Here is a 23560-nt window from a genome sequence, read left to right as displayed (position 1 = left end):
CCTCCCCAATCTGGGGGTTTTCACCTTTGCCTCCCCAGGTCCTTTGGGTCTCCTGGTCTAGAATCATATCTTATAGTACCAGCTCAGCTTAGGTCCAGGCTCTGATGGTCTGTCCCCCTGGGTAAGCATCTTCATGGTAAGCCATAGCCCCAGGGAATGGGTGACAGCAACTGTTTTCCCAGCCCCTGGGTTCCAGCGGTGTACCAGCTCTAACTCCATGCTTTGTGCTGAGCACTTCATAGCTCTGTTACCCCAGATTTCTAGCCACTTCTGCCTGCATCCAGTCTCAGAGACCAGCAGGCCTGCAGCTTCTGCCCTGCTCTCCCGTGTGCATTCTTGCTCCATTTCTCATCACAGGGATGTTTATCATTTTGTGTGGGGAGGGAGGGGGAGTACATGACTATGTTTTCAGCATTTTTTCTCTTTATGTATTACTGCTATGTGTTTAGAGTATAAATTTACAGTGCCATCTTCACTGGATGAGTTGGATTAAACTATTTATACCAAGGAACTGGGAATCCCTGCCAATACCAGTCTCCTGAGAAGGTATATCAAACCAGCTCTAACGAGATTCACAGAACTCCAGCCAGTACACTGAGGGAAGCCGACTGAGACAGCCTGGGGTAAGCTGATCAAAAGTTCCAATTAAAACTGCTCTCCCATCCCCACCCCATCTTCATTCCAGTCCACCATGGGATGGGGACAGGGGCGGGCAGACATGCAAACAGCATCTTTCAGATGTGGTCTGACCAGGTCTTCACTGAGGAAGGCCAGCCCTGCCTTCAGCCCCTCTTCCACACCACTTGAGCATTTCCCAGTGTTTCACCTGGCTGGGGAAACATGCATACTGGCTACATGGACACTCTTGATGAAAGGTCCATCTGACTCTCTTCAAGTCCCCAGCCCAGCTGCAGCAGGCCCAGCCTTTAGTTTCAATTACATCAGAACAGCAGTGAACTCAGGAGCCATATTCGAGTCCAGGCTATCACCAGGCAGCTAGCCACTTTTTCTTTCCAGGCCAAGGTTCTTGAACCATCAGAGGAAGGCTATCCCACCTCCAGCCTCTTCCTCTCTGATTATCTCCTGCTTGTTCCTGCTGACCACCACTTTGACTTCCAAGCCATCACAATCAGCTTTCTTGACTCAGACCCCTCCTTGCTTGTTTCTTTCAGCTGCTAATGGATTCTGAAGGTTCAGCCCCCAGCCCTTTTTCTCCTTTGCCTCTCTACGGTGCCCCATCCCCCTCCAAATCAAGAGCCTGCCCTTCTACCCTAGATTCTAGATTGTATTCTCAACTGCCTCTTTAGCCATGTGGCATTTCAGACTTAACAAACTCATCACCTTCCTGCGTTCAAAAGCACATAAGATGGAGATGCAGCTCTCTCAATCATGGGGCCAAGGTCAGGCTCTTTCACATAGCATCCAGAGATCCCGAAACCAGGCCACCCTCCTAAGCCTCATCTCTCACCGTGTCCTACCCTCCAGGGGTTATGAGTTAATTTGGACCACAGGCCAAATCTGGCCCATATTTATTAAGATCATACACGAAACCTAAAAAGACACAGACATGTTTATCTCCTTCACTTAAGCTCTAAGTGTACAGACACCATGTTATTTAATTCACTATCTAGCATTGGCCTTCATATAGTAGGCATCAAAAAATATTTGTCCATGGGGGGGAGGGATAATTTAGGAGGTTGGGATTAACATATACACACTACTATATATAAAATAGATAATCGGGGCTTCCCTGGTGGTGCAGTGGTTGGGAGTCCGCCTGCCAACACAGGGGACGCGTGTTCGAGCCCTGGTCCAGGAAGATCCCACATGCCGCGGAGCAACTAAGCCCGTGCGCCACAACCGCTGAGCCTGTGCTCTAGAGCCCGTGAGCCACAGCAGCTGAGCCCGTGTGTCGCAAGAAGAGAAGCCACCGCAATGAGGAGCCCATGCACCACAACAAAGGGTAGCCCCCGCTCGCTGCAACTAGAGAAAGCCCTCGTGCAACAACGAAAACCCAACACAGCCAAAAATAAAAATAAATAAATTTATTAAAAAAAAAAAAGATAATCAACAAGGACCTACTCAATACTAAATACTATGTAATAATATGGGAAAAGAATCTGAAAAAGAATAGATACATGTATATGTATAACTGAATCACTTTGCTCTATACCTGAAACTAACACAGCACTGTAAATCAACTACACTCCAATATAAAATAAAAATTTAAAAAAATTTTGTCCAACTGAATATCACCTCTCTACATAACCCCAGGGTTATAAGAAGCAGAAGAGGGGGGTTCCCTGGTAGTCCACTGGTTAGGATTCGGAGCTCTCACTGCCATGGCCCGGGCTCAATCCCTTGTTGGGGAACTGAGATCCCTCAAGCCGCACGGCATGGCCAAAATAAAAAATACATATGAATTTTAAAAAGTAAAAAATAATAAAAAATAAGAAGTAGAAGAAATAAATGGTAATGAAAAAATGTTTTGAAGCCACTTCTATAAATCACTGTATAAATATGCAGATGGAAGTGATCATTATAATCAGCCCCCACTCTTCCAGCTTTGACATTCTAGAAGTGAAAGCTTTCTCTAACTTCTCATGGACCACCAAGAAACACGAGGCCTCAGGTACAAACCAGATTTCACAAATCGGAGGCAATGAGAAGGGTGAGTGTGTAAAAGCTAGAGAAGCTGCCGGGACGGTGGGAACAGTTGAAGTGGACTGCTCTTGAGCTTCTGTCAGCAGAGACACACCAGGGCTGCTAGGGACAGTACTCTCTCTGGTGGCTCCCCTAAGCACCGCAGGCTGCTGGCTAAGTCCTCCCTAGCTAGGACTCATCAGATCTCACAACCATCCACCGCAGCTCAAAGTCCCTTTCCAGTCAAGCCTCCCAAAATGAAGAAGGCACCTAGAAAAACCTGGCTTCACTTTCTGGTTTTGCCGCTTGTCAGCTATTAACCGTTTAGCCCCTCGGATCCATGCCCTGATCTGTAAAATGGGAGTACCATCTATTTTGGAGGGTTTCTGGAAGGGCAAGAGCCAGAAAGCTCCCAGCCTCAGTGCCTGTGCTCCTGGGGTGGGCGGGTGGAGGGCCACGGTTTGGTTAGTCCCAGACCCAGCCCGGCCAGCTCTCTGGGCTGCAGGCCCGTGACCCTGGATAGGCACCACAGGTTCCTCAGCACCCTCAGCCCCACTCCAGCCCCGGCTTCCCCAGGCCAGCACCGCCAGGGTCTCCAGAGATTCCTTCCCTGCCTAACCACAGGTACTGCCCGCCCACCCCATCGACCCCCCACAGTGGCAGCTTCCAGGGAGGTGGAGTGGGCAGCGTAGACCTGAGGTCTCCGAGCCAGCTCTGCCCCAATGACCCCCACCCCCAGGCTGCACAGCGAACAATGCTGTGTCCATCCTGTGGCAGAGCTTGTGGGTCACGGAGCCTGTCACCTGTTCCCTGGCTTCATCACACTACACAGAACAGAGGCCTGCCCTGAGCTGCTTCTAAACAGCTCACTGAGGTCCATCCCATACTTGGCCACCTCTGTGGCTCTCTAGACACAAGCTGGCAGCAAGATTCTAGAAGAGACACACAGCACCTCACACGCGTTTCATTCTACAGACGACGCACCCGGGAGAACTTTTCAACCGAGATTTTTAAAAGCCTTAGTCTTTGGTGTCTTTTTTTTAAGTTTTCAAACTGTAAGTATTGGGCTTTGTATTTTGATGAAAACTCAGAATAGTGGCATTTGGGGCTGTGACTAGTAATCAGACCAAACTTGTAACCGACCATGGATCTGAATAAACCTATTCTTGGTCCTGAAAAAAAAAAAAGATTCTAAAAGAGACAAAGTTTATAAGGGGGTTCCTCTACAGGGCTGAAAGCCTCTGACATTAAGAGAAGCAGGAGATGGACCTCCCTGGCAGTCCAGGGCTTAAGATTCCACGCTCGCCCCCCAAAAAAAAAAAAGAAAAAAAGAAAGAGAGAGAGGCAGGAGAGAGGCGGAAGACCCTGAAGGTAGGAGATTGGGAAAGTAATCTAAGTTTCTTTGAGGACTTTTGGAGGAAGCAGGGAGCAGGATGAATTAAATGGTGGCCTAGGGCAAGTCAGAGAGGAGTCTGGAGAAGCTGAGGTCTAGACCTTATTGCCCAACTCTCCCTTCCAAGGGCAGTTAAACTTGACTACCCCACCCACACCCAGGGTCAGGGGACCATGGTGCTTACAGTCTGCTCTGATTTCCTCTAAAGATAAGGTTCAAAGCGTGGGAGGCTTGGCTATTCTTCACTGTTTAAGATTCAGATCTCAGTCACACCAGAGATGTAATGAAGAGCCACAGAAAAGCTGCCCGGCCCTCCTTTTCCTTCTGCACCTTGTCAGGATGCCTAGGGGATGTTCTGAATCTCAAGAGAAAAGCAAATATTTTTATTCAGCAAATATTATCACAGTGGGGAGTGGCAGACAGCATGGGAAGAGCCCCAGGCCTCTCCCTCCTTGTACAGCCGCATCACTGACCCCTTAGCAAAGCTCTTCTCTCTCCAGCCTCGCAGCTCCTGCTCTGTCGAGGAGCAGAGCAATGGGACTCCTCTGTTTTGAGGACGCCCCACCAGCCCCTCTAGTCTGCCCGCCACCCAGGGCTCCTTGGTTTTGCCAGCCAGGCTCCCCCTAGGAGAGCTGCCCTTCCAAGGGTATGCCAAGGGCAGCTGACCCCAGAGACCAGCAACCCAGGTCCCAGCTGTCAGCCTCTCTCTCTAAAGAGGAGGGAGCTGGTAACAGCATATCCCAGAGGCCTTCAGAGGGGCATAACCAGAGCAATACCCACCAGCTAGAACATGGGTGGAGGGCAGAGCCGAGGGCTTCAAGAAGGAAGAGGTGAGTCAATCCTCAACTTACAGACCCCTTGGGGAGAAGGATCATGCTTCCCGTCCAACTCACGCTTATCAATGGGAGTCCTCCTTGCTCAGAAACATGGGTTACTCCAATCCTCCTCAACGCTGGCTCCCCCAAACGCACACACCCTCTACCCTGGGATGGGAGGACTAGTGTAAGTTTGATAGATAGAAGGTTTAAAAGAGAGTCTCATTGCATTCCATTGCTCCCGCCAGAACTGGGTGAAAAGAAAGGAGTAAATGGTTTCTCCAGGTAACCTTCAACCCCCTTCTCCCCAACCCATACACCCACGTGGCAGGGGACGAGCCTGTGAAAACCTGGTCCATACACCCAGACAGCTTCCTGGAATGCTCCCAGGCAAGGGCATGCAGACTGAGAAGGAAGCTCCAGGGGCTGGGGGCAAAGGGCGAATGTTCTCCTGAAACAGCAGATTCATACACATGGCAGAGAGAGGCAGGGCGTTGCCTTTCTAACTCCCAACCAGCCCCCTCAAGAAATCCTGCATCTGATCACTCTCGCCCTCACCACTGGGGAAGGGACAGGACTGGTGCTTCTGTGTGCCACCACTGCCCTGGCTCGCCCCCTCCCCAGCCTGCACTGTGGCACGGGGCTCTGGACAGGGTCCTCCTCCCTGTACTGTAAGCACCGGAAGGTTGGCCACCTGAAGAAAGCTGATGGGGAAGGGCTGAGCTAGGGTCTGTACAAGTCCTGCCAGTACACACCTAGGGAAGGGAGAAGCTGTGCTTCTAGAATCTTCCAGGCCACAGTCTCTGTGGATCACAACTCCAGCCAGGCCTTGACCCAGGCCCAGAGTTGAAGGATTCAACTTAAACCTCCAGCATCTATCCCCACATCCTCTGTGGGATGGGGGGATGGGGGAGAGAATGCCGGGGAAGAGGTCTTAACCTAACTGGCCAGCACTGTGGCCCTGCGGGAGAGGGGCCCGGGAAGCAGGGTGACTGATGCTTCGCTGGAAAGGAGGGCTGCAGGACCGCTGTCTGTGTAGTCATTGTACGCGCACGACCCAGCAGGACTCCAGGCCCTCAGCAACCAGGGGGCAGACACCAGCCCTTCCTGGGGGGCATACTGGGATGGACCTGGCCCAAAGCTCTGATACACAGGGCAAGCTCCGGCCCCTGACAAGGCTGGCAGAGCTCCTGGGATGCAAAGGTCCAGAAACAGTGCTTCTGGGAGCATAGCAGCAGCCCCTGTTCTGGGGGTCTTCCGTCCCCCAACCCGGGGCGGAAGTCAGGGGCACACACTCACTCCACTAGGGCCAGCGTCACACTTGAAGGTGCAAGTGAGAAGAGGGCTCTGTGTCCTCAGTGCCAGGACTGTGCAAACCTCTTCCCCTGGGCTGGTATAACCTATGGCTGGAACTCTTCAATCCGCATGGCCCAGCCAAGCCACCCAGGTGGGAAGTCTGCCAGAGCCTCTGGGACCAGGCAATATCATGAAGGTGACAGTCCAGGCTGCAGGCACGGAGGCCTACTTTGTCTGGGGCGAGTTTCTCTAAAGGGCTCCAAGCTCAGCAGGGCAGCAACAGTGGGCTGTAACTGTCGGCAGACAACCTCCCTTACTCTATCCGCCCTGCCCCCACATTTCCTTATCAGGAGGCGGTTCTTTTGATTTTTTTTGCGGCTTCATCTGAACACTGGTTATGAAATGGGAGCACCTTGCGTGCTGGCAGGCAGCCGTTTGGGGCGTGGACACCGTCTGGCTCCTGGGCACCACCTACATGCCAGGCAGGATGCAGAAGTGGGGCTGCAGGCTGGAAACTCCGCTTTGTGGTCAGGCGCTTATCTCCTTCCTTCATCAAGACTAGATGACTTCAAAGTGTTCTTTTTGCTTTTTTTTTTTTAAACCAGAACACTCTTTCCCCCCAACCCCACCCGAAAACTTCCATCAACCAGGCCAACTTATCAGTTTCTATTCTTGTGGCCCAGTGGGAAGAGGGAGGCTGGTGGTGAGACTTGTATAATTCCTGCCAAGATCAGATGCTGGAGAACCACCAACCCTTTACAGCAGCTTGTGGGCTAAGCTGGGGCCTGAGTGCTGTGTCAAGAGATGGGGCCCTGTTACAAGGCTTACTTAGAATAAATAAGGTGACACTGTTATAGGTACAGTCATGTAGGTGCCAATTCCCTGGGGGACCTCGGGAAGGAGCTATATTCCCTCACAGCCAATCAGCCCTGAGTAGAGAGGAGGTGGCCCACCTGCCCTGAAGAGGACTCATGGCAGGATGGGTCCCAGGGGTCCTTAGACAGGGAGACAGGTCAGCGCTAGGAGACCAGAGACTGGCAGAAAGGCGTACAGAGGTGCGCTGGTCCTAGGGGTGGGTATCTCCAGTGGGGAGAGTACCCTGAAAACCCTGGAAACAAACCAGTAACCTGTCCTTTGTGAGCCAGACTGTTTTTACTCTTCATATACCCTATCTTTAGCTTTCCTTTGTTCTCCTTTTATACTTAGTAACGTCTTTCGGAAAGGTCAGCCTGTGGCAGCTATGCTAATGAAAACCCAAAGGAGGTGTTTGCATCCATGCCTGGACCAGGAGATTAAAGGGAGCAATGTCCCCTCTCTCCCTCGGGAGTGGAGGTGCAGAGAAGCCCAGAGGTGGGCCCTTTGCTCAGCCTGTGTCCTCTGGAGTCATCTTTCCCACAGAAACCTTGGGAATTGCAGTTAGAGGCCCTGAGCTAGTGCCCAGCCTGGCGCCACAGGGCAACTGCCAGCACCAATCCCGCAGGAAGCACCCCTGCCCTGCGCCCCCGCTAATCCCTGTGTCACTAATATTCAGCTCCAGGAGGCAGAGAGCAGGTGGCTGGGAAACTGTAGAGGCCAGTGCACACCTGCTTTCATTCCCCCCTTGCTCTGGCTAAGCCATCTTCCTCGTCACTGAGGAGCTGATAATATGCTGTAACTGACTCAGGCAGGACCCCTGGGAGGAAAGAACATCCCCAAGGTTGCTAGGCAGGTAATCCGCTTTCCCTTCAGGGAAGTGGCAATATCAGCTGCTATGAGTAGAGCAAAGGCAGCCTTCCCCTTGCCCGGCCTCTGCCCCTCGCCCCTGGGTGATGGGAGCCAGGGTGGGGGAGCAAGGAGCCCTCCCCAGTCCCATCCTCAAAGAGCGATTCATCCTCCTGGACCTGGCCTACATTATATGTTCCCTGCTAAGATAGTATCTGTCATCACATCTATTACTGTTGTCAACCTCGGGGGAACATGGAGGGGAGGAATACACCGACTGGGGTCCATCACGATGGTCCCCAGGGAGCGGTATCTTTTGGCTAACTTTATTATGTATCCTGGGGTTACAAGGGGATGGCCAATATGATGGTGCTTATTTGGGGCTTGGGCTGTACAGGGTGACCTGGGGGCCACCAAGAGGTGGGGCCCAGGGCCTCCTTTCAAGCCCCTTGGGTGGTGAGACTTGGGCAGCCCCACCTCAACATGTGTCTATGAGTTAACATTTTACAGTGAACTCTGGACTAAACCCAGATGACCTCAATTCCAGGACTGGCTTTGCTATTCGACAGTTGCATGTCTGGGCAAATCTTACCTCTCTGGGCCTCAGGTCCTCCATCTGTAAAATGGGCATCATGATGCCTGCTGCCCTGCTTACCTCACAGTCCCCGTCAAGATGAAATAAGCGATGACTATAAGCTGCAAGGCACTATGTACCCGAGGTACCAGCGAATTTCAGCCTCACCGAGAGAGGGAGTCAGGGACAAGAGTAGGCACTGTGGCTAAGCCTGAGGGAACAGGAGGCCGGACCCAGGCTGGCCAATCTCTGAGAACATGAACCCAGACAGAAACAGGTGGACCAGGGAGCCTGCGGGAGCCAAGCATGCAGGGCAGACACAGCGCTCTGGTCAGTCTGGGTTGGCAGACAGTTCAGGAGAGAAGACGGCTGTCAGCAAGTATATGAAGGCAGAGGAGGAAAGATGCATGAGGAGATGGTCAGAATGAAAAAGGAATTCAGTCCCAAACTCAGAAGAGCCCCGCCTTGCTCACTGAGCACCCTGGAGCGGGGGAGAAGCACCCCCAAGCTCCCAGGACCTCCAGCATCTTATTAACATACATGTCACACTCAGGGGACAGCCTTCCCTTTCTGACCAGGGGCCCCAGGGGAGTGACCCACTCTGGGCAAGACACCTGTGTCAGACTGAACTTGAGGTCTCCTCCTGCTAAGGTGAGGCTCGAAGCCCCAAGCACTTTTTTTTTTTTTTTTTTTGCTTGCACCGCCCAGCTTGCAGGATCTTAGTTCCCCAGCCAGGGACTGAACCCAGGCCCTCGGCAGTGAAAGCGCAGAGTCCTAACCACTGGACCGCCAGGAAATTCCCTCAGAGCTCTTTCTACAACACCCCATTCTTGGCTCTGCCAAGCTGGGTCAACATCTGTAACCTTTACAAATTGGGGGGGGTGACGGGCGAACTGAGGCCAAAATTGTGCTATTCATCTCTCTGTACCTGAAACTGGCACCACCATCCTGGGCATTCTCTTCCAAGGGAGAAGACACAGGGGCACAACCCTCCCCAGCAGGAAATACAACATAATCCAGAAAGCACAGCAGCCCTAGAGCTACATCCTTATCTAGGCCCCAGCAGGAAACAGCACAGAGGAGGGTGAGCATCTAGGAAGCTGAGGTGACAGGGGAGACGGGGAGGGGATGGAGGCAGCACCAGGGCAGAAGCGGGCAGACTTGGGCCAAGGCCTCCTCTGTTCACTGGGACCTGGTTGAACGCACACTGACTGAACGTCTCCCTCATCTCAGAACAGATGGCCCCGGGCCACCACGAGGAAGGGACCATTTGCCATAACCTGCCTGTGTCTACTCTTTGTCTTGCAGCCCAGGGGATGAATGACTTTGTGGATGGGCAACCGGGGCACGGGGGCTCCTCCCTAAAAGACACCACTTACTACTGGAGAGAGCCTCAGCCTGCAAGTCAGATGACCTGGGTTCTGGACTCAGTTCTTCTACCTACTGGTTTGAGGAGATCCGGCATATTTCTCAACCTCCACTTCCTGATCTGTAAATGGAATGACTCAATGATTCTAAGTCCCGTTCTACATGCTAGCATTCAGTTTTTAACAAGGTGAATGAATACATGGCAATAAATCCTTATAAGTTTGTCTACAGTGGTGATTCTGACATGCACACCTAGCTCTGCCTATTGTCTCAATACACGAAGCCTTTAGAATGGACGACAACCCCATTTTCCTTTGGGGAGTCATCTCTCCCCAGATTTCCATCCCTGTGCCTGGCCAATCAGAGCACCAAACGCAGCCAGCCACAGTACTTGATCCAAGGTTGGGCAAGGACCCTGATTCCAAGTGAACCCAGGACTCCTGTGGCCGTCCTGGGATGGGATGCTGAAAACGGAGGCCTGCACTGCTGACAGCACCTTCCACCACGTGGGAACTGAGAATGGTGTCACCATGGAGAAGGGCGGGGTGAGATGGCGTTGTTTGAGTCCCTCATCTTCCCTGTACGTGGCCAGCCATTCTCTCAGGTATGAGTCAACGGATTCCCTTTTATCAAAGCATTTTGAGGTTGGATTCTTGGCTGTTGTAATTGAAGAAGTCCAACTAATACAATCTTGCACACATGTACGACCATTTGCATTCATTTAAAGGAATTTTAAAAAGCCACTACAGTATCGCTTGCCATCTGGTGCAGAAGGGTTGCCCTGAACCTGGCCCTAAAACCCTGTCCTTGATAGGTCAACCCAGCTCAGAGGCCCATGGGCCCACAGGAACAGAAGTGATTCTGGGATTCCATCAGTGACTCATTTCCTGGCCAGGACCCACACCCTTCTCCAGCCGGGGACACTGCCCAGATGTACAGATGGTGAGAGAGCCACTGACGTGCATGGACTTTCTGGGTGGCCTGGGGTCAGGACTGCCCACAGCCAGAGTCCCCCCATCACAAGCAAGACTCTGGAGGGGAGGGTGCTGCCCGGCTGGGCCCTGAACTGGCTGAAGTGGTCAGGGAAAGAAAAGGTGACCCTGGACATAGAACGCAACAGGAAGTCATGACCCTAGGTTCCATTCCTTGTCTGGCAATGGATTTTGGGAGGAATCCTTTCCAAACCTGTTTCTCAACCTGTTAAGAGTCATGTCTGGCTTTTCAAATGATGCCAGACACTCCCCTGAACTCCAGGACACATCTATCCCACTCATTTCTGGAAGCCGCCCCTTTGATGACATATCTTAGAGGCACCCAAAGTACCTCAACTCACCCTGCTCCAAATCAACTCACGCATGCTCTAAGCCCCTCAAACTGGACTCCCTTCTGTATTCCCAGTGTCTGGAAAGGGACATCATCCCAGCCAACCCTGAAACCTGGGAGTCATCTATGTCCCTTCCTTCCTTCAACCTCCTGAGCCAACCTCTTATAAAGTCCACCTGTTTACCACCCAAATCTCTCAGCTTTCTACCTTCCTCCACGTCTGCCACCATCACTCTATCCAAGGAACTGTCACCCTCCACCAATAGTAGCCCCTTAACTGCTAAAGTCCCAGATCTACTCAAGGACACCCCCTCCAATTCATTCTCCAGAGAAAGGCCAAAGTTATCTTTCCAAATGCAAGTTCCATCAGATCCCCATTTCCACTCCTCCCAGCAAAACACCCAGCCCTCCCAAAGCTCTGGGCAAAGGTGGGACTCCCTTAAGACCCCATGGTCCCACGTCTGGCTGGCTGAGTGGCAGGTTAACCCTGAGACCAAAATGCACCAGGCAGGTCTGGGAGTCCACTGCTCAGCCCAGAGCCCTGGCTGCACCCTGGAGTACGTCCCACTCCAGGTCAGGCTCAGAACAGCTCAGTCTTGCCAGGACTGACCCTCCCCCAGTACAGACTTCATCTAACCACCAGATGGGAACGGGAGCTGGAGGCCAGGCAGGGAAGCCCAGCTGGGCTGAAGCCAGGGGCTGTGTATATCAGAAAGGAGAGAAGATAGAGCAGGGCCACAATAGCCTGTCAGTATCTGTGGCGCAGGCTGAGAGAAGGCAGCTGTCAGGAGGATAAAACTCAAGAAGCCTATCTCTTCCCTCTTATCAGACTGACCCTTGGCAGCCTCACAGCCTGTGGAGAACAAACAGTCATATAACAACCCTTCCCATACTTCCAGCACAATCGTGTGCAAACCAGCCCAGCCCTGGGAAAGCCCAGGCCTTCCCCCCTGCCAGGGTGGTTCTTGGGGCCCATCTCTTGGCCAGACCTCTCCATCCTGCTTCTCCTTCTTGAGCAATGAAATGTTATGCTCTGCTCAAACTGGTCTCCTCGGGGCCAGTGGTCCCTGCCCATTCAGTTCAGGCCTTTGCATCATGTTATGTGTGGCCTTTGCCTCACCATCTTCCTTCTCTCCTCTACTAAGAAACTCTACCCAGCCCCCTTCCAGGCGTGTTCTCAACTCCTTGCAGACCCGCCAGGAGTCTGTGCTGCCGATCTGGCGTCTCCCATGATCAGCCTGTCATCCAACCTCCCATGCTGGCTTTGGGGAAAAAATCTTGCTAGAGCAGAGTGAGGGCAATAAGGAGGTGAGGGGACTGGGAGCAGAAAGAAAACAGGAAGCCTATAAACAGTCACCCCAAGGCCTAATCAGTTTGGGCCAGTATAGGAAGGGAAGAATGCAATGAGAGACCAGTTGGGTTTTTCTGCCTGAACCCAGGACAGAGGCAGAGCGGAGGTTGGAGGTGGGGATGAGGACAACGGGAGGCACGGGGACAGCTCCCCTGGCTGCAGGAGCCAAGTTCTCCAGAGAGATGCCGGAGCAGGCTGGCTGCTGTTCAGTACATCCAAGCGGGTTAGCAGAAAGGTCAAACCGATCCCATGGACGTCTGGACTGCATGGTGGCATCCTGGGCCCCAGCACTACCTCCTCACTCAGGATACGGCCTTCCTCTGTCAGGTCTACCAGACGATATTTTGAGAGCAAAATTCCTGAACAGGTCTTTAAATTCCTTTATTTACAGATGAGGACTCTGGGGCCCAGAGAGGGCAGCGACTTGCCCTGGGTCACACAGCACCAAACCCCCTGCGGGTAAGTAAGACAGTGAGAATCCTGTATACACCCAGCCAGACTGGGCCCTGGACTATGAAAATCATCGGGCCCCCTGACCAAACAAACTGCTTTCTCTTTGGAAGAGCCAAATAGCCCTGCCCTGAGGCTCTCATTCAGGCCAGGCCCCCACCCTGGCCACAGTGGCAGACAACAGAGGGTCTGCTGGCTCCTCTTCCTGTTTTGCACAGGATGAATGGCAGGGTAGGCCCACAGATCCAGGATGGGCAGGAATTGCTGGGATGGCGGGTGGGCAGCATGAGTGGAAGAAGACACCTTGTGAAATATCTCAACCAGGCGTAAAGAGGGGTGAGGTATCTTCTGTGTTAATCACAGGAAATGCCACTTGAGAGATCTGAACTCACATTTATCCACTGCTGCTTTAGGGTCAAGCGTGAATTGCTTTTCAGGCACTGAGGAAACCCCTTCATCCATCAGCTGCCACTGTGGCCTTGGGCTGGACCTCCCTGACATAAACTGCTTGCCCTGCTCCCATTTCACAGCATCTTCCTCTCTAAGGAAGTGCCAACGTTGGCTCCCCGATACTGGAAGAGCCTGAACAGGGTTCCCATGCCTCTCCAAACCCCCTTCGGGCTTTCCCATCTCCCTCTACCTGTGGTACCTGGGGTTTCCTCCTGAGCTATGCTGGAAACCCCAGGAATCAGCCAGAAGCTACACAGGTGTGGGTTCAGGGAAATACAAAGCCCTCTGGGACAGGACGGAACCGAGAGAAAGGCCAACCCCCTGGAACTCCCTTGTGGCCGCCTCGGACTCAGATGGTTCCCTAGGAAAACCCAAGAGACAGGAACTGGGAGCTCAGGGGCTCTCGCCCCTCCCCTGCCTTCCCGCACAGCCTCAGTCCTCCGGCTGCTGTCTGTTCCACTTGCTCGGCCAGAGGACTCAGCGCCGGGGCCACAGAGACTTTTGTTTCCTCCTGACTCTGGTTCCAGTTTACCATCAGTATCAAAAGAGGTATTTTGTTTTCAACTGAACTTGGGTGAGAATGAGGGCTGGAGGGAAGAACTCCACTGACAGGTCAGGGGAGAGTCCCTTGCAAACCCAAAGGGACCCTCACCACCAGGAAGGGAAGGAGGGTGGTAACTATGCATGGTGACAGATGTTAACTCATTTGTAGACATTTCACAGTGTATACAAATATGGAATCATTATGTGTACACGGAAACTGACCTAGGTATATGTAAATTACATGTCAATAAAAAAAAAAAGGAAGGAAGGAGTGGGAGTGAAGGAGCAGGGTGGAGCTGTGGACGGTGACATGAGTGGGAGGGGAATCCCCACTCCGCCCTCAGTTCCCTCACTTGTGCCTCCTCCTACAATCCACCTCAACTTCCCCTCTCACTACCCACTCCAGCCTCTCTGAATTCCCTTCAGCCACACTAACAACTTGTTGATTCTCCTCACCAGAACGGTTCCCTCTAGACCAATTAGCTGTTCGCATTTGTTGCTGATTTTCTTCCTCAGAAGGCTGCAGACCTGCTCAAGCTGGGAGAGACTGTTGCCTGCCTGCTGTGCTAGGACTTTACAGCAGAAGGATTCAGAGAGAAAGGGTGAGGGCTGCCCTCTGGGGTCCCCTGGGTCATGCCCCAACACCTCAGGGTCTCCTGCCCTCCCTCAAGCCCCCTTTCAGGAGCAGGACGGGCCTCATGCCTCAACTGCCACAGAAGCAGGGCTGCTTTCTGTGTCCCTCTGGTATGTTCCCTCCCTGATCCTAGAGAGGAAGAGAAGGAGAAAAAAGGAAAAAGGATGCTAATGGGCAAAGGTGATAAACTAGCAAGAGATGAGAACAGAGGACTGCAGGACAGAGAACGACGCCCCTCCAGGCAGGAGATGCGTGTGCTGCCGGCTCCCCTCCACGTCAGCAGCCAGTGGGGTGATGTCAGTCAACCTCTTTCCCTCTCCGGAACTTCCTCATTTGCAGAGTCACATCCCTGAAGGAAGAAGCCATTTGAGGATTGTTTTTCAACAACTGAGAGCAGAACTGTTTGTTTTGTTTTAATGCTATTATTTCACAAATACAATTTAGCACTGACATCAAAATAAAGAAAAGTTACATTTTTCTCTAGATTTCTCTTGTCCCTGGTTCACCTTACTGTACATGGTGGAATGCACTGCATTCATAGGTGACGAAATATCACTTATATTTGAATGCTAACAGCTCTAACTGAGGGGAACAGTCCTCTTCACCCAGGAAGATGACCTTCTCTCTGAGAATCTGTGGAGATAAGTACTCTCAGCACTGCCCTCCTGCCCCACCCCAGGGAGGACCCTGTCCCCTCCCTCCCGTTCCTGTAGGAGGAACTTCCCCAGTTCTCAGCTAGAAAGTTGGGGGTGCCCAAAGCCCAGCCTACGCCCTGGGGCCTTAGGAGAGATCCGCAATGGCAACATGAAAGCGTGATTGACAACATGCTTGTATAATGATTTATGAATAAGCACCAAGAAGCGCTCTAGAATGGCTGCTTAGGGAAACACACAGGCGTCCCTGGTGAGCCCCACCTAACTGGAGGAAAAGCCTGCTGTCCCCAGATAGCAGGCAAAGTTCAGACCCTCTCCTTGCAAAATGTCCATTTGGAGATGTTTTGCCCTAATAGTTGAGGACCTTATTAACAACCATTCTGAGCAGAAAGGGAGGAAATCTAAAACCTAAGTCCCCAGAGAGCTGGGCCAGGTCCTTTAGTTGGTAAGGGCTCAGGTATTGGGAACACGTGGTGGGGGAATTTGGGGCATGGGAACTGAGTGGGGAAGGGGAAGGAGGAGGAAGAAGGCCACCCAGGTGGAAGTGTGGAGACAGAAGAGATGTAGCATGTTGAGCGTGGACAAGAAAGCCCCAGCTGCTTTCAGGATGTTACTGGGCCCTGAAGCTTTGGGGCCCCACCTCCTCAGGGCTGAGGCCCCAAACCTCAGGCAGCACGGAGTCAGGAGTAACGAGCTCACCAGGGTTCCGTGTGTGCTGTGAGCACCCTGCATGCCAGCCCTCCAAAGCAAAGACACGTCATCTCCTGCAAACTCTTTCTCCTCCTGACTGCCCCATTTCAGCTAAAGGAACCAACCTCATCAACCCAAGCAATGAAGTGTCAAACCCTAGCCAATCAAGTGTCTGTTCCAGAAAATATCTACTTTTCACAAATTCTCTAGAATCAGTCCTTTCTTTTCCATTTCTACTGCAAGTTCCAGCCTTCATTACGTCTCACCTGGACCCTACCTAGTTTTCCGTTTCCTCCCTCCCTTCTTTTCTTGTCCCCTTATGACCCAGCCATACCTTGCTGCCAGCCTGCCCTCTGCCTGCTCCAGAACCTTTCAGAACCAAGCCCTCCCTTGTTGTCTGCCGATTCGAGTCCTCGTTGAGCACCTTGCTGGACGGATCTCTTGCAGTGCCCACTGCCACTTCTTCTGGGGACTTCAGCTTTTGATACAGTCTGGGGGACTGCCCTACCATGCCACCAGCCCTTCCCTGGCCAGGGAAGGAGCATGGCCAGCCTGGGCCAAAGAGACATATCCTCCCTGGGATATGACTCCCAAGCTGTGGTGACAAAATTACAGAGCACAGTTGGAAACAGATTTATCCTGGCGACAGAAGTACCCTGAAGAGGCTGGCCTTTGGCTCCTGCCTTACCCACTCCAAGACCCTGGAGGGGACTTGGGTCCTGAGTCATCCCTCAGATTCTAGGAGTTCCCATAGCCCTCCAATGAAGGCCTTTCCTGCCAAAATCAGCCAAGCTGTTGCTTGTAACCAAACAGGATCTTCTCACTGCTTTTTGAAATACCTCTCTATGCTCCAACAAAAGGAAAACTCCCTAAAAAGTGCCATGATGGCCTCTCTCTGCACCTGTTGGCCTGCACCACTCTCCCAGCCTGTAGGCACTGCGGAACTCTACCTGCCCCTTCAGGGCCCAACCCAAAGGCCTCTTCTGAACCCTCTCCGCGGATGACTTCCGCCTCCTTTTAAAACCCCAAGGCGCTGGCTGCCCCTTCTGCCTTCCACTGTGGAACTAGTGTACCTGTCTTATCCCCCTCCCAGCGGACAGTGACTTGGTCATTCTCTCCTCCACAAACACCCGGCATAGTTCCAGGCTCAGTAAAAATTCACCAGGCTCTGGGGGCAGACAACCCAGAGGACAATTACAGGTTTTCTGGGCAAGACAGACAGTGAGTGACACAGAGCACAGGGTGTCTGTGGGTAAGGCCTGAGTCTGACTTCCGTATCCTCCACTTACCAGCTGTCTGAGCTTGGGCAAGTCTCATAAGTTCTGTAAGGCTCAGTGCTTCTTCTATGAAAGAGTGACAACAATGCCGACTCCACAACACTGCTGTGAGGATCTGACGAGCTGACGTGTGAAAGCATCTAGCCCGGCGACTGGTGAGGAATACGCGCTCAGGGAACAGCAGCCGTTATTGGCAGCTGTTCATAGCGACTGGTTAGTAGATGCTCCATCAGAGGGCTGGAATCAGGAGCCCTGGGCCTGCTGTGTGACCCACAGTGCATCTCTCTGTTTCTCAGTAACCCCGCCTATGTCTACATCTGCCTTATCAACCTCCCTAAAGAACAATAGGTGGAAAATGCTTGGCAACGTAAAAGCACAATGTAAGGGGTTCCTCCTGTTTTTCTAAATTTCAGAGGTTCCCAGGCATCCGGTCCGTGTGCAGCATGGCCAGCACCCAGCCTGCTCGTTCGGAGGGGACAGGGCAGATGAGTGCCCAGTTTGGCGTCTGCTTCTCCATGGCCACGCAGCCACCTCTTTTCCAAAGCCCTGGGGCCTAAATGTCCTGCTTTTGTGGGGCCTTCTTTCAAATAGCCATAGGGCAGTGTCTGCTACGTGGTTACAGGGGGACTGGGAGCTCAGGCCACCACAAGTCACCCCTACCATCAACCTAGCCAACACTGGGCCAGCATGAGAATGGAAGGAAAAGGCTAATCCAGGGCAGCTGCCAGAACAAGCCTGGGTGGGGAAGCACGGTAGGAGGAAATCTCTCTTAAGACTTTTACATCTGGGGACTTCCCTGGTTGCGCAGTGGTTAAGAACCCGCCTGTCAGTGCAGGGGACACGGGTGCGAGCCCTGGTCTGGGAAGATCCCACATGCCGCGGAGCAAAAAATCCCGTGCGCCACAACTACTGAGCCTGCTCTCTAGAGCCTGCGAGCCTCAACTACTGAAGCCCACGCGCCAGAGCCCGAGCTCTGCAACGGGAAGCCACCACAATGAGAAGCCCGCGCACCGCATGAAGAGTTGCCCCGCTCGCCGCAACTAGAGAAAGCCCACGGTGCAGCAAACGAAGACCCCCACGCCAGCCAAATAAATAATAAATAAATTATTAAAAAACAAAAAGACTTTACAATCTGCCTGGATTTAATCACCCAAGCAACTGTCATGGCCCCAAACCAGTGGTTCTCAAGTGTTATGGCCAAGAAACTGGGCAGAAAGAATCAAATCAAATCCTAGGCCCCACCCAGACTGCCTGAACCAGAAAACTCTGGGAGTGGGACCCAGCCAGCTGTGCTTTAAACAGCTTCCAGGGGGATTCTGATGTCTGATCAAGTATGAGAAATCCTGCCCTTTAACTGCAAGACTCTCCACTTTAACTCAAATTACTGAACACCTACTATGCGCCAAGGACCAAGCCGGGTGGTGATATTTCATAAATGAGGACACGTCTGAAGAACTTCCATAGTTTAATGGTGGTCAAAATCAAGTACACAAATACACAAGGCAGGATGGGTATAGAACAAAGCAACGGAATCAGCTTCCCCATCCCTCTCACCAGACTCCACCCCTCAGATCTTTCTCTTGCCATGACCGCGGAAAAAGAGAACTCCAGTTCTGGGAACCGGTCCCCCCATGCTTCTATTCTGGACTCCTCATAATTGCAAGTAGTTTTTTGGAGAAGAGTGAGCCTCACCCTGAGGCATGTTTCAGGTCCAGAGATTTGGTTCATGGGGAAATAGCCCATGAGGCCATACCTAGTGGTTCTTAGCAACTTGGAAATTGGCACTATCTAGGGTTTGGGCTCAGAAAGTTCTAGAGAGCTGTGAGCATGCCACAGCACATCACAACACCGCATTCCCGTGCAGGGTCACTCCCTCAGGTCCCTGGCAAGCTCACACGTGAGTTGCAGATGCAGACATAAACAACGCACACAGACAGTTGGCCCCCCTGGCCTCCCTTCCTCCATTCTCAAGTTACAAGGTTAAAAGGCGTCCTATTCACAGCCAAGGGGGAGGGATGAGAGAGGGGTACTGAAGCAGAGAACCATCTGGTTCAGATCAAGATTGCTCATTCAGGACCCCAGTGGAACTCCAGAGCCTGCCTCCTGATGGCTCATAGATTTCCCTCCCTCCCCCAACTTCCCACTGGGAAACTGAAGACTGGGCTAAGAAGGGGTGACCCATAGGCAATCTACCGGAGGAAGACAAAAAACTGAAAACAAAAAACTGAATTATACACGCAAGTCTGTGCCACCTCTCTGAGCCCCTGGCTCTCTCTTCTTCAAATCCTGAACACCACACACTAAACTTGAGATCACCACCTACAGTCACTGCATCTTCCTCCACAAGAGCTCAGGGCACCTAGCAGGCATCCTTCCCTGAACCGGCAAAGCCCCTCCCAAAGTAGCAGCAGAAGCAAGATGAGGCTTAGGGGTGTGGTCTCCCAGACTCCTCTTACACCGCCATCTCCACCAATGTAGGAGGTTCCCCTCCATCTCAGGGGGACGCTGGAGTCCATCAGGCATAATAAGAGGAAGGGATGACCAAACCAGCTTCCAGACAACTGTCCCAAAGACAAGATGGAGAGTGTGCGTTACTGGCTAGGATTGACTCACCCAGGGACCCCAGAGTGCCCGATCCCCCCTCAGCAGCTTTTGGTGAAAGAGGCTGCCACTCCCTTTCCACCACCAGCCCCTCTCTCTCCCCTTTCCCCCCAACACCACCTTAGACTCTGTTCTACAGTGCTTTATAAAGCACTGTAGAGTAAGATGCGGGATGGGAGATGGATGCAGTTGGCAAGAAATAAAATCAAAGGCTAACTTGACTAAACGAGCAATAGGTGGGTGACCCTACAGGCAGAGTAGGCCAGAAGTGAAATACAGGAAGGAGGAGGGGGAAAAAAAGTGGGAGAAAGCAAAGGGGAGACTAAAGTGAGCTCAGCCCAGAGCTGCAGCAGGGAGCTGGAAAGTTTGGTCCCTTCACCTAGGAATGACTGGAGGAAAGTAATGACTCTTCCATGCCAAGACATGGGCTCAGACCAGCCCCCAGGACTGGGGCATGGACTTGGCCAAGTTCCTGGTTTGTGCCAAGCCTCAGTTTCTCCAAAGTGGGAAGGAGGTCAAGCTGTTAGGTCTCATCAGAGAGAACTGGGCCATTGTGGGTGGCTAGGGGGCAGTGCCAGGTAGGGGAAAGAGGAGAGAGGTGCTGATGGTGCAGAGACATCCTTCGGCCAAAGGAGCGGGGGCAGGGGTCTCTCAGTAGTGCACAGGCCAGGAGCGCGCGCGGGGGTTGGCGGCGCGAACTAGGCAGTGGACTGAGTCGGGACTGGGGCACGGAGCGCTTCCCAGGGCTGGGGCTGGCGCTGCGGGCTGCCGCAAGGAGAGGAACAGCCACGCGTGGGAGCGGCGGGAGGTGCAGAAGCAGAAGGCGGGGGAAGAAGGGGATTGAGGCCAATGTAAGCGGACCCCCGCCCCCACGGGGGAGCCCAGCGCCCCGACCCAGGGGAAGTTGCCGGGGTGGACCGGCGGGTGTGGGCCGCTGGGCCGAGCCAGCTGCCCGCGCAGAGGGGTTCGGGGCAGAGAGGGGCCCGGGGCGCCCCACATCCCGCCCGCCCTCATCCCGCCCGCCCTCATCCCGCCCGCGCACCTCAGTCAGCGCCGAGCGCCGCGCGGGCCATACTCGCCGCTCCTGCCGCCGCCTCCGCCCGTGCAGAGGAAAGCCGCCGCCGCCGCCAGCGTCTGGACCCGTTATCTCCGCGGCTCCCCAGTCCGCCCGCAGCGGGCCAGTCCCGCCCTTGCTGGCCGTGCCCTCCCCAAGCGAGCAGCAGAGCCGCCGCCGCCGCCCTCAACCCGGGCCCCTCCCCCCACCCCAGCCCGGCTGGAAGGGAAGGGTGGGGGGCAGGGGGGCAACTGCCCCCTCCCCATTCACATCCTCCTGGTCTGTCCCCTCCAACCTCCTCCTTCACACCCCTGGGCATGCTGGGATATGGAGTCCAGCCTGCGCCGGCCGCTAGGAGTGTCCAGCATCCCGAACTACTACTTCCAGAAGATAGCGCGTGAGCCTTAGGGCTTGTGGGCTTTGTAGTTTCGCCAAGGCTCAGGGATTCTACCGCGCAAGAGAGGAGAGGGGGATGGGAGATCTCGATTCCCAGAAGGCCGGGCTCGCGATGGTGGAAATAGGATTTGGGGTCTGCGATGCCCCGGACCCGGGTTGAATACCTGGATCTCAAGGGAGGATGCAAAGTAGCCGAGGATGCCTCTCAGACACGGCTGTGGTCAGCTGCAGCCGAGCGGGACTAGAGGGAAGCCTGCGGCCCGAGACCGCGCCCCGGATACCATTCCCATTTGCGCTTGCAAAGAGCCTTGACCTGAGGCTAGCTTGGCTTCGTGCCCGGGCTCCGCAAGCTGGAGCTGCGGGTGGGGCCGCTGCGCACAGGCGGGAGAAGAGAGAACACCAGGAGCCACGTGGGCGTGTGGTTTCCCGACTTGGGAAAAAGGGGCCGAGTGTCTGGGTTTCCTGGAGCGCTCACCCCCTGGGGCACCTTCTCATTCCAGTCTCCCTCTCTGGTTGGTGCCCTTATCTCCCAACTGTTTAGGGCAAGTGCACACATTTTAAATATTTTTCCATGTCTTCTCTTAGCACATGCTTCCCCCAATTTCCAAACCTACCTCAATCTTAATGAAGCTCCAGGTTGCCCTCCAAGTTTCATCCCCTCTGGCAGAGGGGAGGCCTGTAAGCCAGTGGTTCTCTAACTGGCGTCTATCAGATTCTCCTGGAGAGTTTGTTCAAACACAGCTGACCCATACCCCCAGTTGCTGTTTCTTTAACTCCAGGGTGGACCTGAGAGTTTGCGTTTCTAACAAGTTCCCAGGTGATGCTGGTTTGGGGACTCACTTTGAGAAGTGCTGCTATTGGCGTTTGTTGGCTAGAGTTCTGGCATTGTCCTTCAAGGATGGGCCGGCTGTGGAATAATATTAGCCTCTGAAGAACCAGGCTATAGAAAGCGGGGTCTCAGGCTAGTTTACCACAGAAATGCTCTTTTTAATTTAAATAAATAAATCAGTTCATGCAGTAAAAGGAAAATACTACATGGGCCTGAAAGGTGTTCCAGACCTTAGCCCTTAGCATTCTCTCCAAAGCTGGGAAAGTTTTCTGTTTCAAAGAGGGGCAGGTGGGGTTATACCTGTGCTACTCCCCAAGCTCTGGGTGCAAGCCAGGGGTTGAAATCTCAAATCTATAGGATAGGGTCAGCTCAGTGGTATCCTCTGCTTCTGGGTGTATGATGACCTATAACAGGCCGGAGGATTGAGAGGTGGGGAGGTGGATTCCTGACTTGTCTGTTAGCAGAGAGTGACTCTCACACCTACCCAGGTAGACCCTACTTACCACATGATGTTCTGGGAGCTACAACCTCAGAAGGGGAAACTTGGTGACCTTCACCCTCAGGCACAATCTCAGACTCTTTCAGCTGTGAGATGACCAAATGTTCTCTGCTCCACCCAAACTCTAGCCAGGCTCCCCTGGGCCCTCTTCTCCAACAGGCCTCAACCTTGGCCTACTAAAACTACACTCTTGGGACTTCCCTGGTGGTCCAGTGGTTAAGACTCCGAGCTTCTACTGCAGGGGGCATGGGTTAAATCCCTGTCGGGGAATTAAGATCCTGCATGCCGCGAGGGGGGGCAAAAAAAAAAACCCACAAACAAACAAAACCTACACTCTCAACACAAATAATTTTTTTTTTTTTTTTTTAAAGAAATTCACGTTCTTTTATTTATTTATTTATTTATTTATGACTGCGTTGAGTCTTCGTTTCTGTGCGAGGGCTTTCTCTAGTTGCGGCAAGTGGGGACCGCTCTTCATCGCGGTGCGCGGGCCCCTCACCATCACGGCCTCTCTTGTTGCGGAGCACAGGCTCCAGACGCGCAGGCTCAGTAATTGTGGCTCACGGGCCCAGTTGCTCCGTGGCATGTGGGATCTTCCCAGACCAGGGCTCGAACCCGTGTCCCCCGCATTGGCAGGCAGATTCCCAACCACTGCGCCACCAGGGAAGCCCCTCAACACAATAATTTTATCCACCCTCCTCCGCCCACATTAAAAGACTTTAAACCGAAAAATCACATAGTTTCTAACACCTCAAGGCCACATCCCTAGGATGACCCTAACCCCCTTTAAACTGCCTGCCGAGAAAGCTCCAGAATTTACTGTTTGTGTTGGTCTAGACAACACCTGTAATAAGCTCTCACCACCACCCCTTTCTCAGAAGCATATACTAAAAAGGGCTTACAACTGTGACTTCTTCCTGCCCCTTTGAGGTGTATATCAGATGTATATGTATTATGTGTCTTTCTCAAGGACCTGAAAGCCATTCCCTTGAAATGTAATCATTGGAATGGATAGGGCCT

At 53.1% G+C, this 23560-nt stretch overlaps 1 protein-coding gene across 9 annotated transcripts in view; it reads right to left on the bottom strand.

Annotated features, from left to right (window-relative positions):
• The window catches only part of ST3GAL2 (ST3 beta-galactoside alpha-2,3-sialyltransferase 2), a 64883-nt gene extending 43878 nt beyond the window's left edge, over positions 1–21005 (bottom strand). For all 9 annotated transcript variants that reach the window (XR_005017365.1, XR_005017363.1, XR_005017362.1 and 6 more), the window contains exon 1: positions 20805–21005. The gene's annotated coding sequence lies outside the window, so the exon portion shown is untranslated. The remainder of the gene's footprint in view (positions 1–20804) is intronic.
• Between the last annotated feature and the right edge of the window lie 2555 nt (positions 21006–23560).

Source organism: Balaenoptera musculus, chromosome 19, assembly GCF_009873245.2.
Source record: "Balaenoptera musculus isolate JJ_BM4_2016_0621 chromosome 19, mBalMus1.pri.v3, whole genome shotgun sequence".
Classification (NCBI taxonomy): domain Eukaryota; kingdom Metazoa; phylum Chordata; class Mammalia; order Artiodactyla; family Balaenopteridae; genus Balaenoptera; species Balaenoptera musculus.
This window is presented reverse-complemented; position numbering and strand designations above follow the sequence as displayed.